Source organism: Peromyscus maniculatus, chromosome 3, assembly GCF_049852395.1.
Source record: "Peromyscus maniculatus bairdii isolate BWxNUB_F1_BW_parent chromosome 3, HU_Pman_BW_mat_3.1, whole genome shotgun sequence".
NCBI lineage: Eukaryota > Metazoa > Chordata > Mammalia > Rodentia > Cricetidae > Peromyscus > Peromyscus maniculatus.
In genome coordinates, this window is record NC_134854.1 from 77,406,109 (window position 1) to 77,427,021 (window position 20,913).

The window sequence follows — 20,913 nt, forward strand, 5'->3', positions numbered from 1 at the left end:
ATGAAGGCATTTTCTCCATTGAGATTCTTCTTCCCACATGTCAAGTTGAAACGAATTATCAGCACATAAACTATCATAGAGCAGTTTGAATGTAAACTGCCCCCCACCATGGGCTCAGGTATTTGAACACTTGGTCCCCATTTGGTGGGCTGTTTGGCGAGGTTTAGGTTGTACACCCTTGCTGGAAGGAGTCCATCACTGAGGTGGGCTCTAAGATTATACCGTCCCACATCAGTTTGCTTTCTCTGCGTCATGCTTGTGGTTGAGGATGTGAACACTCAGCTTTCCGCTTCTGCTGCTGCCGCCATGCCCACCACTTGCCACCATGCTTCCCTACCACAATAGACTCATACATCTGGAACCATAAGTCCAAATCAACTGTTTTGTTTCCATTAAAAAAAAACCTATCAAAGAGCCTTTATCATTCCACATTCTTCTTAGCAACAGATAAGGGTTCCAAGCTGTTGACATCCTTGACTCGATAGTTTCCAATGTTCCATTATGGCTATCTTTTGTTGTTGTTATTTTATGAGACAGGGTTTCTCTGTGTAGCACTGGCTGTCCTAGAACTCACTCTGTAGCCCAGGCTGGCCTCACACTCAGAGATCTGCTTGCCTCTGCCTCCTGGGTACTGGGATTAAAGGTGTGTGCCACCCCTACCCCAAGCCCTGGCCTCATTATTATGGCTGTCTTTGTGGGTGTGAATTAATGTCTCATTATGGCTCCAAGGCAATTTTTATTTTAAATGCTAATGACTTATAAAACTAAAAGCATTTATTCATGAAAAGAATGTTATATGAATATTCAAAGCAGCTTAATTTATAATATTCCCAAACTGGAAACAACCCAAATGTCCACTAACAAGCACTGGCATATGCATACAATGAAATACTAATTAGCAGTATGAAGGAACAAACCATACAGAACACAGAGATGAGTCTCAAGCCATCATATATGGTTCCAGCACATAAAAACTCTAGAAAAGACTAAACAGTGCCAGATCTGTGATTTTCCTGGCCTGCAGGTAGTGACCAGTGGTAACAAAGGTACACATGAGAATCTTCTTGGATGACAGAAACAGTTTACATGCTGACCAAGACTGTAGGTACCTCAAAACATACATTTCTCAGTATCCATTAAACCACAAATGAGTGTGTTTTGTTTATGTAAGAACTTTGTTTTCCATAAAGTTCATTGAGTTCAGTTTTAGACATGTGACATGTGGAGTTGCAGGCTCTTTCTCCCTGACATTAGAAATGTCTGTGCATGCATGGAGACACAGTTCAGGTGTCACTGCCTCCCTCCTCTACCAGGCTGCCTCCCCCGAATCTATCACTTCTTCTGTATTAGCTCTCCATCCAGGACATGCTCATCCATCACACGGAATCACAACCCTCCTCTCCCCCTCCTACAATCTCAGCTGCTGCCTCCCAGAGGACAGAGCTGTGAATCTATCTTTGCTCTCTAAGCACCATGTAATAGCTGCTTTATAAACATTTGACAAAGTGAAGTGAACACAGTTTAAAGCACTCAGGGGTCTTTGGTGCCTTCCTCCTAAAGACCCCGAGAAGTCCCAGAACTGGCATAAACTTACCTGCAAGTGGACCTGTTGTAGCCGAGGTGTGGCAGGCAAGCAACTGCAGGGGAGTGGTGAGTGGTGGGAGCAGATAGGAGGTCTTGTTCTTTTCAAGTTACTTTTTCCACTAGGAATACATTTAACTGTAAAAATGGGAGCCCTATAAATGTTCCTTTCCAAATTAGACTGTCTCTATTTGGAAAGGATTGGGAAGTAAACAAATAAATACTAGTGTTCTTGAAGAGTCAGAAAGAAAAAGAAAGAGAGGAAGGAAGGAAGGAAGGAAGGAAGGAAGGAAGGAAGGAAGGAAGGAAGGAAGGAAGAGAAAGAAAACCAGTGACTTAAACAAACAGTAGCGATATTTTTTTTCACCTAATAAATAGTACAGAGGTGGACACCGCTGGCTTTGGCTTAGGTGCCTAGCAACACAACACTGTCTCCAGCTTCTACTCTGTCATTGTAGATAGTGGTGGTTGGCATCCCACTCATTGTTTCTTGGTTGAAATCTAGTTGTAGTATCACTAGGTACTGAAGCATAAAGAGACTAGGGAATGGAAGGACAGAGACAGACAGATGACAGACAGACAGACAGACACACACACACACACACACACACACACACACACACTCCCCTCCCTCTTCAAATTCATTGGCCAGCATCAAGCCAACTTAGGTCTCCAACTTGATAACAAATGCCTTTACTAACCAAACCCTCTCGTCTGCCCCTATCGCCTTTATTTTGATAAGGTTTTTATTTGTTGTTGTTGTTTTGAGGTTTTTGTTTTGTTTTATTACCAAAATACCAAAGTCCTGGGGATTGAACTCAGCTAGGCAAGTGTGCTAAGAAAGTCTAGGTGATCAGGAAGGGTGTTGTTACTATAGTCTTCAGTCTTTGACCGACCATCCTGAGTTCTGTCCATAGAGAAGATGGGGAGCGTGGCTTAGCGATTTGGAGCATGGTTCCCAGGGACTTCCTCTAAGGGAATTAATCACCTTGCAATGTCCAGAGAAAAGGGATGCAGGGAGGAGCACACGTGCCATGAGACACTGAGCACTTGAACACAAAAACCTAATGATGTTTTCAGCCCCCCAGAGCCCCACTCTACAGACACCCATCACTTGGAACCAAGTATTTTAAAAACTGAATTACTGTGTCCTCCAGCCACTGTCCAGCTCATATGATAAATAACTACATCCGTGCAACTTGTTTGTGCCTGGGGGACTCCATAGACAACCTGGTGGGACTGCTACAGGACCATGGAAATATATCTTCTCTGCAAATTGAGCTTTCCTCCCTTTTCGAATCAGAACACACTTAGCTAGGTAATGAGAGTGAGGATTAACAACCAAGAAGAGTGTCCTTGAGTGAGACCTTGGACTTCTTAATAGCAACTATTCATGCAGAATGGCTAATGACTTTTAGTTGAAGTATATCCTTCGGGTCTCACATCCAGGATCGTGTATCTATCTACATAACCCTTCTTCATCTAAATCAAAAGAGAAAGCTGTATACTTGTCAACACAAAAGTGAAAGACATCCTGAGTGTGTTATTAATCCTTGATATAACCATAAGCCTGTCAGGCTATAAACATGAGTAATTAGGGAAGTAGCTGAGGGTTTCTGGGGATACATACTTTGACCATGTGACTAGCAACCCCGTGTGGTAGCAAGCTGCTGGCATTGACTCCCTCATGTGTGTGTGTTCCCAAACACCTCCTTTGAGCACTGGACCAGGGATTTAAAGGTAGAGAGCCGGCCTCCTTCAGTTAGCACGCTGTAGGACCTTGCAGAGCAACAAGCTCACCAAAGAGTCTCAAACACTAAAGGGCCAGTCAAGAGTCCTTAGCAGGCAGGAATGCTTAAGACATGAGAGACAGGGAATGCTGCCCTGTATTGCTGCACCTGGAGCTGTTGCACGGTGCACACGTAGCCTCAGGCACAAACCTGCATCTTCCAAGTACCAGACCGTGAGACAGTGAAGAGGGACAGCGATTTGCAGGCCACCCAACTTCACTCCGAAGGCTTATTGTAGTTTTCAAACTGCCTTCTTTCCCCTTCAGCCTCCATTGAAGCTCCTTACCTCCCCGTGTTACCAGGATATATTTTGTGCTCACCTTTCATTCTCCTGGAGCAAGCTTCTCTGCCCACCCCAAGCCCCAGTCTGAATGGGGTACCCCTCTACTTGTACACACTAGATATCCTCTTGGCTCTGTATTGTACCTGCTCGTCCTCATCAGGACAGCAAGCTTTCCTGCTCTCCTTTGTCCCCTTGCTTATGGCGCTGTCTGGGACTTAGCGAGGGCTCGGAAATGTTTGGAATACATTGACGAGGTGGCGTGCGGAGAACTCCAGCCCTAGGCCCCACTGTCCCCGCGGCTCACGCTTGGGACTCTGTACCTGGGAGGTGCGCCGCGCGGCCGGGACCCGCCCCCAGTGTGCCAAAGCGACCCCGCCCGCTGGGCCGCGTCCCTGTGCGCCAGGCGGCGGGGCTCCGGGGCGGCCGCAGCAAGCAGGTGGGGGCTGCGGCTCCGCCTCCGCGTCCCGGCAGCGCCAGAGCCTAGCCCGGAGCGAGCGGGGAGCACAGAGCCCGGCTCAGCCAGGCGCGCAGCGACAACGCCAGGCACGGTCCGCACACCGAGAGTGGACAGCGGGGACGGCGCGGGCGGCGGCGCCAGCTCGAGTCCGGTCGGCTCGGCCAGGGCCAGCTGCAGGTAGCGACTCCGCTTAGTCTGGGCCCCGGGTGGAGTGGCAGACCCGCGCTGTCGAGGGGGTGGTGGGGCCAGTCCCGAGGCGGAGTGGCCTCCGGCGGTGTCACGGACGCTGGGCGCGTGAGAGTGTCCAGGGACCCCTCCAGACTACAGTCCCCAGCCGCGACTACAGTCCAGACGCTGCTGCGCTGCTGCGCAGAGCCCTAGCGCCGGCCACTCCGCTCCCCGCCCGCACCGGGTCAGAAAGGGACCATGGCGACTCCCAGGTCACCTCAGGGCTGCCGGGTGACCTCCCAGGACAACGCTCTCCCATAAGCAGCTTCTGGCACGGAGGCTTCCTAGGCCTGGTGCCCCAAGGGGCCCTGCTTTCTTTCCTCACGTCACCCCCGAGAACAAAAGGGTAGGTCTCTCTGGGGTTAGGGCTGTTCCTAGGAACGGTCCTGGCGAGTAGGAGATTATCTGGGAACCTGCAGTTGGAAGGGACTTGAGGATACTGGAGCAGCCCTCAGGGAGAAAGCCAATTTCAGAATTGAGAAGTGACTTATCCAAGGTCACACAGCTCCTGGCGACAGAGCTGGGTCAGGAGCCCTGGTGTCCTGACTCCCCCAAGGCTTATCTGCAAGCCTCAGAGGTCAGGAGCCAGAGAGTGTGTGTTTATTCATTATCTCTATCTGTTTACAGCTGGCCACAAACGGTCTTTAGAGTCCTTTGAGGTGAGAAGGACTGGATAATTGTGGCCAATACCCTGGATACCTAGCCAGGAGCTCGTTTGGGGGGTGGGGTGGACAAACTTGGGAGAGGGGCATGCTGGCTGGCACCATTCCTTGGGAACAGTGCACAACTGGAGTGCCAGCCTGAGTATGAGGACTGAAAGCCTCTAATTGGACAGATGTTCTGCGAGAAAATCCAGGAAGCCCGTCCAGTGGCCTAAGCACATTAGAAGTATCTCTCAGACTCTGGGAACACTCTGAGGAATGTTACTGACTGGACGTTGGTATTCCTTTCTGTCTGTGCCTGGGGCCCTGACAGTGTAAAGGAGCACCTTTGTTGGGCAGACCTGTGTAACTTTAAAAGTTTGCGTGCCTCGGTCTCCTCCTTGCTAGAATCGTTGGTCCCTTCAGAGAGGATCAGAAGGCATGCCACCAGTCAGTATTATAATCATCACAAAGACTCCAGCCTTACTTTAAAGATTTACACTTTTTACCTTTTGTATGAGTCTTCTGCCTGCATGTGTGTCTATGCACCATGTGTGTGCCTAGTGCCCCTGGAGGTCAGAAGAGGGCATTGGATCCCCTGGAACTGGAGTTATGGATGCATCTGAGCCACCTTATTGGTGCTAGAAATGAACCCCGTCCTCTACAAGACAAGAGTTTTCACCCCGTACTGTCCAGCCCCAGCCTTCTTCTAAAAGCTGTCTTCTCTGGAATAGTGGTGGAGATCAGAAGCCGGCCTGCCTTTGGGCTTCCTGCTGTCCTGGGCAGGCCTTCAAGGCGCTTTGGGTCTAGACATGCATAGACCCTCAGGAAGTTATGTGCCTTAGATTTGTGCATGCGACTCGTGCCATTTTTTACTCCGATAGCAACTCAAGTGAGTATTTGATGCCGAAGGGCATTGGCCGTGGCAGCGCACAGACTGCTGCAGGTTTCCAGCTAATGTACTTTTAGAGATGCATTTTAAACCCACAGAAACCAAACCAGGAAAAACAGGGAGAAGGGCAGGGGAGAAAAAAAAAAAAAAAACAGTAGAAGTTACAGGAAATGGCCGGGTGCTGCAGGATGCTTCACTAGATGCCTCTGCATGCATTAACTCCCGAGTCCTGTGGTTCCCTCTAATTGTTGTGCCTTTTCACAGATGAGAAATACACACAGGGGTTAACTGAGTTGCTCAAGGAAGCCGAGGATAAGGTCTGTAGACTTCGAACTGGAAATGCACCATACACATGCAGTTTTGGGTACCCTAATCTGGGCAGAGGAGTCAGGCTGCCTTACGAGAGCTGAAGAGCTGCTGCGTACCCCTTTTTAGTCCTTCCAGGAGCCTCGGTTTTCAGGCACTTGTGAGTGTGACATGGTGCTCCACTAAGTCGGGCGGCAGCAGAAGGGGTGGAGGAGTGTGTGTCTAAGAACATTCAGTTTCAGGAATGGGAGACAGCCAGCTGGCCCAGCCTGGCAGCGCTCTTTTTAGGCGATTATTGTTCAGCAGCCGTACAGTACAGGTTGAGATTTTGCAGTCATTCCAAAACACCACACACAAAAAAAAGGAATAATAGAGCCAGGGAAAGGGCTGTAACACCAAATGAGATTAACACAGAGGAACAGAGAGTTTTCCCCAGGAAGCCTCGACTTTTCCTGCCTTCTGTGCTTGACAGATATCTGCCCATTAGTGCTAAAGCTTAAACATCTACAAAGGGGCAGACGAGATAGTTCAGTGGGCAGAGGAGCCCCGGGGCCAAGCCCGAGTTCAAGTCCCAGAATCCATGGACTGCAAGGAGAGAACTGATCGTTGTAAGCTGTCCTCTAACCTCCAGAGTTCAATGGGATACACGCACACACACACACACACACACACACACACACACACACACACATACACACACACATACACACACACACATACACACACAAGAAAGGAAGGAAGGAAGGAAGGAAGGAAGGAAGGAAGGAAGGAAGGAAGGAAGGAAGGAAGGAAGGAAGGAAGGAAGGGGAAGGGAAGGGAAGGAAGGAAGGAAGGAAGGAAAGAAGGAAGGAAGGAAGGAAGGAAGAGAAGGGGAAATATATTATCAACCTACAAAAATGACTCAATAAAAGAAATGAATTTATTTTCCTGCATGCATGATAAATTTTCAGGACCCAGTCACATTTTAAAAAGAGTGAAGTCCTGAGAAAGTTGCTCCGATGTGTGATCTAGTGACCTTATAAATCTGTTCTAAGTCCCGAACTTAGAGACACAGAAACATTTTTGTTTTGCCACAAGTTCCTGATGGCCCATTGAATGTTTATCTTCTTGTGACCGTGAGGTTTAATGGTAGAGACCCCTGAGCAGAGCTACCAAGGCACCTGTGGGTGGGTCCCCTCAGCAGCGAGCCTGTCACAAAGTTATCCCCTGGTGAGTTGGGCCTTCTCACGGAAGTGCTGCTGCCATCTGGCTGCTGGAATATTTAGAAAGGGACTGTAATATTTGACTAACTTGGCTGATAGCATATGACAAAACAAACTTGAAGAGGAAACTAGTAAAGCAGAGTTCAGCTTGGTGAGAAAATGATTGATTAGTTCCTTTGCTGCTACATAGAGCCAAGAAGCCTTTTAGCTCGCACTGACGTCCAGCAGGCACACCGCATGCTTCTCCCTGGCTTCAGCCACTAATGCACTTGAAACCTCTCCTTGCCATTGGAGCTAGCTCTTTCCTTCTTGTGCGGGGCACAGCAGAGGGGCTTTCCCACACCAGGTGTGCAGCCAGGGACTGCGTCAAGTGGGATCGAGTGAAACAGAACAAATGTGGTAAAAATGCTGTGTGGGCACTGAGTGAGCCAGACACCACTGGGAAAGTGTGCAGGAGCATCCAGAAGGACTGTTCATCCCATCCTTTATGGGTGATGGATTCCAGGAACAGGATGAGTTTCAGATGGCCGCTGTACCCAGAAGAAACAGCCAGGCCCATCTTTGGAGCGGAAGTTAGAGGCAGCTCCAGGCTGAGCTGGGAGGAGGCACAGGTGGCCACAGAGCAGTGTGCTGTCAGAGCAAGGCACCCAGGCTGCTATCCACTGTTCCTAAGAGCTCCATGACTAGCTCCTGCCAAGGCTAAGCTAAGAGTCTGAGAGATGCAAAACCATCCCAAGAGCCTTGGCAGGGGGCTTAGTCCTCTTCCTCCCACTCTTTTGGTATTGGATGTTAAATTTATTTTATCATTGTGTGTGTGCAGGTACCAGCCCAGTCCAGCAGAGGGCATTGGATCCCCCTGGAGCTGGAGTTATAATAAGCATTTGTGAGGCCTGATGTGGGTGCTGGAAACCAAACTGAGATCCTTTTCAAGAGCCATCTCTCCAGCCCCTCCCACTGTTTAAGGGAACTCGCCAAGGACTGAACTCCTCTCAGAATGATGGTGTACTGTTCTACTCTGAACTCCTGTGAACAGCTCATCGTAACCCCACCATGTCCTTGACCTAGCTGCCTCTCCTTTATCTCCTCTCAGCTCCCAGAGAGCAGACGCAAACCCACTTTCTCTGTTCCTGGCCTTGGCACCATGCCAGTATATGACAGATGTTCCCTAAATGTTGATGAATGAATGAATGAATGAATGAATGAATGAATGAATGAATGCCTTTGACAGTGGTCCAAGAGCCTTTTCATCATCTGTTTGGCTTTTCCTGCCGTAGTCCCCTTTGTTGCCTGGGATCCTCTGGCCTGATGGTAGAGATGGGATGTGAGGGCTGTGGATTTTTAGGTTCAACCTGTGAAGTCAGAATGCTTCCACTTCTTGCAAATAGAAACTGAGTGTTATCTGTGTGGTGGTTACTTTAGAACTCCTTAACTTGCGTTTATCACTGATTTGCTACATGATCTTAGGCAAACCCCTTAAGTTTTGTGTGACTCAGTTTTCTCTCTGTAAAATGGGACTAGTGAAAAGGCCTTACAGCTTTGGTAAATAGGACAGTGTTGTATTCATGGTGATTCTCAACGAATTACAGATATGTTTGTTATGAAGGTAACCTGGTCCTTTTATTAACTATAGGCCCTACATGGTCCCCATTCCATAAAACAATGGAGTTTACCAAAAGTAGGTAGTGAGCAACTGAAAACTCATAATGAACTGGGCTAAAAGGAACTCATAGGGTAGAAAGTGAGATCAAGTCAGAGATAACCTATGGAGCAGGAATGTATTATAAGGTGAATGCAATTTTCAGATGGAATCAAAAGCCGGTCAGAGTCTCCTGGCAGCCAAGGCAAAAAGGAAAACACCAATCTTTACCCAATCTACAGCAACCATGAGATAAACAACAGATGGGTCACCAGCTCTTCCTGGTCCTGAAACCCGAGATAACTTTCCCCTGGCAGGTCTTTAAGGCCAGCCCTGTTGCCATGGAGATCCGAGTCTTCAGCATGGTCTTGCCTACAGACAATGGGAGTTTTGTGGAAGAGGACAGTCCATGTTTCCTGGAACTTTATTGACTTAGTTCTGGAGATGGCATGCCAGAGCACAGCCCAAGAGAACACCTGTGTAAAAGGCCAGGGCACGTTGGTCCAGAGACTTGATGTTTTCTCAGCCATATACCTGAGGGAGAGGAAAGATTCCTCCTTCCAGAGATAGTAATCCTTCGCAGAGTCAGGTGAACAGGTTCTGGCTGAAGCCGTTTAGGTGAACCACATTAGTCAACCGGGAAAGACCCGAGGGTGTTTGGGAGCACAGCCCCATTAACAGATGACTATGTTTGTGGGTTTTCTTCATACTTGCAGCCAATGCTTTGCTGTACCTGAAAGTTATTTTCCATTTTCATGTGGGTATATGTGCATGCATGTTTGTATGTCTGTGGGCACGTGTGTGTGGGTGTGCACGCATATGGATGCACATGCATGTGGAGGCCCAAGGTGGCTGGGACTCAACCTTGATTGCACTTCCATCTTGTCAACTGTGGCGGGGTGTCTCGATCAAGCCCAGAGCTCACCAATATGGCTAGTCTCACTAGACAGTTGTTCTGGAGATCCCTGTCTCTGCCTCCAAGGCTGGATTTTAGGCTGGCCATCCCGCCTGGCATTTACTTAGGTTCTGGGGCTCTGAAATCTGGTCTTCATGCTTGCAAGGCAAATGTTTTGACCACTGAGCAATCCCACCTCTGCCCCCATACTGGCAAAATTTTTTAGCTTCCAATTTAGAGAGAAGAAAGAGATTGCTGGGAAAAATTAACAATGTGATGGGTTTTAAACGTTTTCAAACTAAAATATTGGTAGTCACATTGTTTTGGCCCATCGTGTGTGTGTGTGTGTGTGTGTGTGTGTGTGTGTGTGTGTGTGTGTGTGTGTGTGTGTGTGTAACGCCCAGATATGACTTGATTCGGTGGCGATTGCATTCAGCAGCCGAAACAAACAGGAAGAGTGCGCACATCTGGACCCACCTTACACGGAGGTGGGTTATTCGTTGTGTAGAACCAGACTTCCCAGTCACGGCCATCTGGGGCTGCGCGGAGCTCACACAGTAGGGCCGGCCCCTTCCCATCTCTGCTTCTCCCTCCTTAGTTCGCCACACTTCATCCTAAGTCTGGTTGCCTCATACTCACAAAATGGCTGCTGCATCTCTGGCTTTGCATGGACCGTCTAGGTTAAGAGGACAAGGAGAACACAGTAGCTAAAGACTGGCGTTGTTCTATTAGAGAGGTTTTTTTTTTTTTTCCTTTTATTCAGGAAATGACCACCTCTTCAGACTTCCACACACATCTCACTGGGCAGAATGATGTCACAAGATTGTTGAAGTGTAAGTGTCCGAGAAAGCAAATCTTTTCAGCTAGGTAAATCCATCCCTGCCCCGGTCCCTGTCCCCCTGCGCCCCGCCCGCCCCATTACAGGAGGGGGTGGTTAGTGGGTAATGACTAGCAGTGCCATTGTTAGTCATGGCCCTGACTTAATTAGCAACTGCGAAGGTGACTCAGTCATTTTAAATGTCACAGGGTCCAGATCTTCATGGCAGAGTACTGGAAAGGGAAGTGTGGTCTGCGTGAAGATTCCTAGACCTCTCAGGCAGCCCCACCCCTTTCTGGGTCTCCGAGCTACATTTCTCCTCGCCACAGTACTTCAAAGACTCAGTCTCACTTCTCTCTGCCTGCGCTCCCCTCCCCGACTCTTCTCTCTGACACTAAGGTGGTCTGGCAGAGTGTCCTGGAGTTTATCTGGCCTTGTCCTTCTCCAAAGTCCAGATACCCAGCGTTTCCCTCTGGTGTCAAACTCAACTGAACCGACTCCCTTGCTAGCGATGATGCTTGCTGTTTCCTCTCTACGGACTGTGTTCCACCCGCAGCCCCCAGGAATGAAACCCCAAATGCCTACCCATGTCCTAATGCCTGCCTGCCTTCCTGCTGATTATTAACATACAATTGTACAGATTGATGAAAGTCACTGGGATATGGAGTTTGAGCTGAAACCTTACAAAATAAAGCCCATAGCCACCCTCCATGGTGGCCTGTTTCTGTGAGCAGTATGCCACACCCCGCACTGGGCAAAGCTGGCTCCAGTCCACCACCACTGTGGTCAGGGGAGGCCCACCCCTGGTTCCTTCTTATCTTTTATATTTGCTCATGACCTGTGGAAGCGGTTCCTTCATTGCCTTCACGTTCCCTAAGTGCTTATGTTTCTCTTGATGCTCTGTGCCCTGGATTCTGCCTTGCCTACTGGGAATAAAGCCACACTATCTTTTAATTACAGCTTCACTGAGATATTTACACATCTTAAAAAAATCACCCTTTTTGGTATCTAATTTCAGTGACTATTAGAATATGCAGAATCATGCAGCATCATGCAAAAAAGAAACCCTTTCCCATGGCTTCTCCTCTCAGTTCTGACCACCATTGATCTACCTTTCACTCTAGATCCACCTGTTCTGGACATTCTTTAGTGGATTCATACAGGCACAGCCTTTTTGTGAGTGGTTGCTTTTTCTTACATAGTAATCCACAGTACAGTGTGAATCAGTTTCCATGGCTTTTTATTGTCGAATAGTACTGCATCCATGAACTGATGGCCTGAGACTTGTTTCTACTTGTTGATTATAATAATACTGGTCTAGAGATGTGGTCCAGTAGTAGATCGAGCACTTGCCTAGAATGCACACAGCCAGGCTTTGATTCCATCATTGCCGAAAAGGAATAGGAGGGATAGGATGAGGAGGAGAAGAGGAGAAGCAGAGAGAGGAGGAAGAGCAGTACCAACCATGTGGGAGTTTAGTAAGCATCAAGCATGATTAATGCACATTTTACACATGTATGAAATTATACTGTGCCCCATAAGTATGTTCAGTTATTGTGTGTCAGTGAGCAACAGTACACATGTGTCATCCTTTGCAGACTCTGGGGAGATGGATCTGGATGCACTTAGCAAAGGCTGGATGCAGAGGAGCACAGGCCTAGTACCACACTGACCTAGGTGTCCTGGGCTTTGTGATGTTGCAGCTGTTACCTCTCATGGTGGTCACCCCAGCACTCTCCAGCACATCAGAGGGGGTGACCCCCACACTCTCCAGCACATCAGAGGGGATGACCCCCACACTCTCCAGCACATCAGAGGGGGTGACCCCCACACTCTCCAGCACATCAGAGGGGGTGACCCTCACACTCTCCAGCACATCAGAGGGGGTGACCCCCACACTCTCCAGCACATCAGAGGGGGTGACCCCCACACTCTCCAGCACATCAGAGGGAGTGACCCCCACACTCTCCAGCACATCAGAGGGGGTGACCCCCACACTCTCTCCAGTGCATAAGAGGGGGTGACCCCCATACTCTCTCCAGCACATCAGAGGGAATGACCCCCACACTCTCCAGCACATCAGAGGGGGTGACCCCCACACTCTCCAGCACATCAGAGGGGGTGACCCCCACACTCTCCCCAGTGCATGAGAGGGGGTGACCCCCACACTATCCAACACATCAGAGGGGGTGACTCCTGTACTCTCCAGCATGTCAGAAGGAGTGACCCCCACACTCTCTAGCACATCAGAGGGGGTGACCCCCACACTCTCCCCAGTGTGTGTTTATCCAGTTTTTGAGCTTGCCTGAGCTGATGGGCACACAGCAGTATTCTGTGGCTTTCACTCCCATTTTCTCATGAATAATGTTGAGCATCTTTGAGTGTGTTTTAATGACATCCATACTTTTTCTTAGCTATGAACTGTTTAGGCCCCTTATATATTTTTATTACTTGATTAATCTTTCCTATGAATTTATAAGTCTTTGTATAGAAAATTTAAAAAGCCATTTTACTGTAATTTTAACTTTCTATGGTTTCTGCTTATTTCGGTATGATTTTTCTCCAATTTGTAGTGATGTATAACTTTGATACTGGTTTATGTACTTATATACTTCCTAACCACAGAAACATTTTCTTACGGCTTTTAAAAGGTCTTTCTGGCTGGACTGTGGTGGCGCACCCCTTTAATCCTAGCACTTGGGAGACAGATCTCTGTGAATTCGAGACCAGCCTGGTCTACAGAACCAGTTCTAGGACTGCCAGGGCTACACAGAGAAACTCCGTCTTGAAAGTTTATGTGTGTGTGTTGTATGTATAGGGTGTAGGATGTACATGTATGTACATGTATGTGTATGTGTGGCACATCTGTGCACAACACATGCATATGAATGTACTGGTGTGTACACCTCTGTGTGTATATATAGAGACAGAGGATGACATCAGCGTTGTCCTCTATTGCTCTCAGCCTTAATCCTGTGAGGCAGGGACTCTCAGTGACCCCCAAAGCCGGAATCCTCCTCCTGTCTCCACCTCCAATGCTGGGACTGCACAATCACGACTAGTTTCTTATGTGGGAGCCGAGGATACACATTTGGGTCTCCATTGCTTCATCACGTGCTGGAGCTCTTACCCACTGAGCGGTCTGCCCCCCACACCTTGTCATGAAGAATTTTAAAATCTCCTAATTTTTTTCATATGATAATAGTTTCCTTTTTTAGAAGTTTACATTTTAGTACTTTGAATTTTATTTTAAGGCAAGGCATGGGATCCTTACATTGACATCTCTGTTTCTAGTTTGTTATCCAGTTTTCTCATTAATTTTTATTGAATAACGTACCTTTCTTTCTCCTCCTCACAATGCAGTGTCTTTTTTAAAAGAAAAAATTATTGCCAAAATTTCTAAAAATAGATCTGCTTGGGGCTCTCAGATTCATTACCCAGGTATCTCTATTCTTCTCAGTACTTTTTCATTTGATTATCCAAGGACTTGCGTGTGAACTTCAGAGTCTCCTGCCCAGTTCTGGAAAGTAAATGTGTGGTATTTCCACTGTGGTCACTGAAGTTTACAGCACAACATGGACCGAGTTAACGTCTGTGTGGTGTTCAGTCCTTTCTGCTGGAAAGTAAGATGTGTTTTTTCTGCATCTTCTCTATTGCTCAGCCTCGTCTTACAGGGTCACCTCGGATTTGCATCTTCTGTTCCATATTCTCAGGCCGACTTGCAAGCACAGTGTCTCCTCACAATATTCTAGCAGCTGTTTTCTGCACACAGAGTTGAATGCTGAGATTTTGCTTACTGGTTCTGAAGAGTCACCTTTAATGATTCAAAGTTATTTTCCTACTGATTCTCTTAGGCTTTCCATGTACATTGCCATATTATTGAGGGGGCGGTAAGTGAGCCTCTTTTCCAACTAGTATATAAAAATATGCTTTGTTTCTTTTATAACTGAATTGACTCCTACCTCTGGCATGATGACATCAGGTAGTGACAACCAGATTTATTCCTGACTTTGAATGGAATCTATTGAGTCTTTTCTCATTTACTATGAAGTATTTTGTGCTGTTATATTGGGTGACAGCTAAGGAAATAATTCTATTTATTGTCATTGTATGGGGAGAAGTATGGTTTGTGTGGTATGTGTAACCCAGCACTCAAGCGGAGATCAGAGGACAACTTTGTAGAGTTGGTTCTCCCATTCTACTTTGCTTGGGTTCTAGCGACCACACTCAGGTTGTCACGGGTTCTGGGATCGCACTCAGGTTGTCATGGGTTCTAGGGATTGCACTCAGGTTGTCATGGGTTCTAGGGATTGCACTCAGGTTGTCAGGCTTGGGCAGTGAGCAGTTTTTGCCCTCGCAGCCCATATTGCTGGCACTGATTTTCTTTTCTTTTCTTTTCTTTTCTTTTTTTTTTTTTTTTTTTTTTTTTGGTGTTCCTACCATGAGAAATTATGTCGATAGGTGTTTTTGCCTTGAAATGTGCATGCCTTTGGTTTTTTGAGGCAGGGTCTTTCCACATAGCCCTGGCTGTCCTGGAACTTACCTATAAACAAGGCCAGCCTCACACTCAAAGATCTGCCTGCCTCTGCCTCCCGAGTGCTGGGATTAAAGGAGTGCACCACCGGACCAGCTGAAATGCCCTTACCTTTGAACTGGACTTGGTTGATGGATCGTACTTTAAATGTTGCTGAATTCTGCATATTTATGATTCTCAGTTCTCGCTCATAAGTGAGACTGGTCAGTGCTTTGAGGTTTGGGGTCTGGCTGGCTGGCTTTGGGTCTGTTGGCTTCCTGTAGTTAACTTCTTCCCCTAGCAGCTGGGTGGAATCCGGCGTTACAGCCTTCCTGTAATTGATGACAGATCTTTGACTCGTCCACTGTGTTCCGCCCTCTCTTGTCTTGGCTGCTTTCCTAACTCATATTTTAATAGAAAGCTTGTCCACCTTAATCTGTGTTTTCAGACTAGAGCAGAAACTTAGCATCTTTATGGCTGTCACTAAGTCCTTTCCTCCTCTGTTCTTTGTCTTTTCTGATCTTTTGGAAGATTACTTTTTTGATTTCTGGTTTTCAGAGTAACTTCATGCATTTATAAGTTATAACACGACATTTTCCTGATTTCGAGATATCTGTTTAATTCACAAAGGGAAGTCGGTTCCTTTTTCTCTATTCCCGTCAGCAGAGCTATTGTCACTATCGGGGCTGTCTGTCCTTCCGTCCGTCTGTGTCATTTTTCGCAGCTGTGATGTGCTCTGACCTTGGCAATGTCGCATCTGTCATAGCCTTAATCCTCAGGATCACTGGGTTGGTTATTTTAGTGCCCCCGCATGCTCTACCGCTGCCATTTTGAAGGTGTTCTCTGCATGTCTTGAGTATTAGGATTCTGGGGAACATCTCTTATGTGTTGTATTCCTCTGCCTTTTGGTTAAGGTGATTTTTCTTTGCATAGTTGCAGCTAAAGTACACTGTTTCTGTACTTTTTTTTTTTTTTTTTTTTTTTGAGACAAGGTTTCTCTATATAGCCCCGGCTGTCCTGGAACTCACTCTATAGACCAGGCTGGCCTGGAACTCACAGAGACCTGCCTGCCTCTGCCTCCTGAGTGTTGGGATTAACTACCACCGCCCAACTTCTGTGCCCATTTTAAGGACAGCTTAAAGAACAAATCTATGCTTATGGCATACAGTCATTTTTTTCTAACTTCCATTTACATAGGTCTTTTGTCTATATGTCTGGTGTGTGTATTGTTCATGTGGGTGTACTTAGCCATCTCCCTAGCCCTAACATTATGCCTAACATCCTGTCCAATAGGTCTGATGTGGACAGACAGTTCTACAATGAAAACTCCAAATCCATCCACCCTTCCTTCGGATCCTAGAATTGCTTTGTTTTCTTGCTTGTTTATGAGTCTCACTGTGTAGCTCAGGCTAGCCTCAAACCTGCGCTCTTCCTGCCTCTGCTTCCTGAGTGCTGGAGTTATAGAAATGATCTACCACAGACTGCTTGCAATTTTGCTTTATTGGTTTGGTTACTGCTAATTGACAGTTGATATTTCTGGTGCTAACTCATTTTTTGCATGTTATATCTTTGCCATGGTAAAGAACCCTAATTTATTTAGGTTTTTGTACTGTTTTCATCTTTTGCTGATTTGATGTGCACCTTTTAGACAGCACATTGGCAGATTTCAGTCCAACCAGAAAATGTCCTCAGTAGCATGGAAGTTCAGCTTATTCTCATGCATTGATGGACGGATACATTTGCTTTTATTTCTATTTTGTTCTGCTTAATTTTTACTGCTAAATTTGCTTTTTCACGTGTCATTTAATGAACCATTTTAATTTGCTTTGCTTCCATATTCTACCTGAAAGTAGACTTTGTTTTTAAGTTTTTCTAAATGCCTCTATAGCTAACTCTAATCTCTGAATGCCTCTGGGTTATAGTTTGCTTGTGTGTTTTTAATGCTATAAATATCAATTGCTTCTTCCATAATCAATGTCAAATACTGACCTCCCTGCCACATTCCTTTTGAAATCTCTTTCTACCATCCAGTGTTAGCTGATAGGATCATTTCCCTTAATTTTTCTAGTATTTACATTTATATTTTTTAATATACTTTTATTCTTGAACATATATGATTGATTCATTTCAAAGGTATTTTGACTCTACGTGTAACAGCTAAAGAATCAATATGCACATATTTTCCACTTTGTGTTCCTTTCTTTGTAGGTGGAGTTTTTCTGTCCCAACTGCCTGCTCCCAAACAGCTGACACAGAGGCTTATTATTATTTGTAAATAACCGGCTTATAGCTCAGGCTTGTTACTAGCTAATTCTTACATTTAATTAACCCCTATTTCTATTTATGCATTGCCACATGGCTTAAGGCTTGTTACCTCATTTTCTACACCTCCTGCTTGCTCAGTGCCTGGCTGGCATCTGTCCCGACTCCCTTGGCTCTGCCCTTCCTCCTTCCATCATTCTCTCTGTGCCATGCTGTCTCACCCAATCTCTTCTTGCCTTGCTATTGGCCAATCAGTTTTTTTTATTAACAATAAGCATAATCCACAGCATTTTCACCTGATAACTCTTGCTGGTTATATCCCTCTTTGTTGCTATTTTCAATAGTAATTGCATTCCTTCCTTTTTATTATTTTTAAAGTTAGAATCACTTTGTCCTTTCATCCCATTCTCCCATTCTCCCTGCCCCCTCTTGCTCTTCTACTTCCTCCTAAGTGGCCCTCCCTGCTGTTTACAAGTCACAAAGTACAATTTCCCTCTCTCTTTGACCCTCTCTTTACCCTTAAGATCTTTTCCTCTCCATCATGATCCTGTTTCTATTCCTATCACACAGAGAAAGAAAAAAATGAATATAATCTTAAAGATGAAAAAACATACAGGACACACACACACACACACACACACACACACACACACACATCAGGATTCCATATATCAGAGAAGACATGCAATATAGGAAAAAATGGGAACTTGGAAGAGAAAGTAGGCCCCAAAAATGGCAGTGATGCTATGTTCACCATAGAAGTAGATTTTCCCTATATACTGTTATCAGTACAGCTCGAATCAGGAACTCAAATTTGGCATATTTAAAAACATTTTACACTTGTATTTTTACTGCAGTGACAGTTTAGCTGGGTATAAACGTTTGGGTCTTACGTGATTCCTCTGGAATTCTGTGGCATGGATAATGTCTCCAAAGCTGTATCATTCTCTCTTAGTTATCATAAAAACCAGCGTTGCTTTTCTCTGTAATAAAAGGGTACACTAGGAAAGATGGCTCAGTGATTAAGAGAACCTACTGCTCTTAAGAGGATTCCTTTGGCTCCCAGCTCTAACCACCTGTACCTCCAGTTCCAGGGGGGGATCTGACACCTGGAACTCCACTGGTACCTGCATTCACACGCATATACCTCCCCCACAGACATATACACAGAGAGAGAGAGAGAAATAAAAAGTAAATAATCTTAAAAATGAAAAGATATATGGGTGACACTCAAAGGAAAGGATTTGTTCCCTGTGGTGCCCATTGCCCAAATGCTGTTACCTCAAAGGACAGCATTTCTGCATAATACACAGCTCTACCTAGCTGTTGAGTTAAAAGTATCCTCCTAGTAAAAATCTAGCACCATAAACTAAAGAGGAGGTCGTTCACTTTATAAAGTGACTCACTGTGTTATAATGAATAATGAACTGATTGTGTTAATGCATAAGGTGGGCTCTGTTTTTCAAAAATCGAGGTGCATTTTTTAGAAGCATGACTATTACATAAAGTGAAACTTCTTTATAAGTGTGTGATTAATGTGTTTTTAATGAGCGCAGTTCTTCTTTTAGTCAACCCAGAGGTAGAAAAAAGAAAAGACAGGAAACCAACATTTCTCGCCCTCGGGAACCACACACACAATGGTTATTATGAGCTTGAGTCATGGTGAATATTATCAATATCTCCAATTTTCCTTTCACCAGGTGCTGTTCAAATATTATAAAGAATTCAATGAATGAGCTGTTAACCAATTTGCATTTCAGCAAGAGTCTAATAAAAGGAAACTGATTTGTGAACTCATTTCGGGTGTGACACTGAGTTTTGTACTGATTGTGGCTAAGGGGTGTATCACTTTAGAATCCATGCAGATGAGCCTACGTTTGCACAGCTGATAACTGACGGGAGCATCTGGGCAAGGCAGAGCTCCAGAGCTGATGTCGGGCGGTGCTTCTCAGGTGCTGCAGCCCTTCCTGTGGCCTCTCTGCAACGGGACGGGCCTTACACGGCCTTAGTTATTTCCAGCTCTAAGTACAGTCTGCCACTCACATGGACCCAGTCTGCTGAAGGTCAGCGAATCTGTGCAAAGCTCACTTTTCTTAGCGAGGACCCAGCTTGTGGCTGTGAGCCGGTGTTCAGCATCCTAGGCACAGGAGGCCTTAGCAAGCGTTTGCATCCCTTACTGGGAAGATGCTGCCAAAGAGGCTGATCCTGTGGGTCTGGCAGAGACGCTGCCCTTCTCACAAGCTTCCACCAAAGAGTCTCTCAGAGTGTGGTCCCCAGGGCAGCAGTGTCGGCCTGTCCTGGGGAAATAGGGAGGAGAGCTTGTTAAAAACAAGACTCTGTGTTCATCCTCTCTGAAAATGTATGACCACTGCCCTAGGCCTCTCCTCCCAAGGATTCAGCTTAGGCTCCCCTGAAAAATTTGAGATGAGTTACAAGGGCAGATAGATAAACATCACCGGCTTGATAATGGTTGTGCTTATTCTTACTCTTAACTTCCATTTGTGGTAGATGCTCTTACCTTGCCATTTACAGTCAATATTTATTTTTTTTTCAAAATAAACGTATTTATCTAAAGACGTGAGTTGATTTATAGCAAATGCTAAACATATAACTTCAGGTGGTAAGTGCGTGTCACAGAAACTATGAAGTCGCCTGCAGACAGGTGACTAAGATCAGCTTAGGGCTGAGAAAGTTGGGGTGTGGGTTAGGACAGCAGCCCCCCCCCGTGGGGGGGGGCTCTGTGTGAGTTCCATAAAGTGACCTAAGCATCACTATGTGAAAAGCTCTGGGAAAGGTGCCTGCTGGGAAAGCTGTGGCAGGGTTCTCTGCTGCCCTTTATATGAAATAATACAGCTCAGGGGTTTAAGTGTTCCTCCAAGTATATGCTATATGTTAAGCATATTCCCTCTACTCCCCTCCACCCCCATTTCCTCACACCTCCTCCCCATTAGTCCTCTCCATCCCCCAACAGAGTTTTACTCCTAATGTCATGTCATTTGTGCATACATGATTTTATGTAGCCGTATGAAATCCAGGATCCACACGATATTTTTTTCTGAGATTGGCTTAATTTAATCAGTATGATTATCTCCACCCATTATTCGGCAAATGATATGACTTTGTTCTTTCTGCTGAAATTTTGTGTGGGTGGGAGGGTGGGTGTCTGTCTACCATATTTTCTTGATCAGGGATTTTTTTTTTTGTATGCTGCTTTATCTCCCCCACCTCAGGTCAATGTACCCTTCCTCAAAGTTACCTCTCAAGAGGGCAAATATTCCTAGCAATCACATATCATGGAGAACACACAAGAGGCCAGTAGGAAGACAGTCTTAGGGCAGACAGTGGGCTTGTCGGGAGGTCCAGGGGAGGGTGCTCAGAGAATCTGCTCAATGGCAGATGAGGTGGCAATA

General features: G+C 46.1%; 1 protein-coding gene across 2 annotated transcripts in view; it reads left to right on the forward strand.

Annotated features, from left to right (window-relative positions):
* The first annotated feature begins 4,070 nt into the window (after window positions 1-4,070).
* Wipf3 (WAS/WASL interacting protein family member 3) overlaps window positions 4,071-20,913 on the forward strand; it is a 77,415-nt gene continuing 60,572 nt past the window's right edge. Inside the window, exon 1 of one of the 2 annotated variants that reach the window (XM_015985780.3) lies at window positions 4,071-4,288. The gene's annotated coding sequence lies outside the window, so the exon portion shown is untranslated. The remainder of the gene's footprint in view (window positions 4,289-20,913) is intronic. The other variant, XM_015985783.3, reaches the window with a different exon arrangement.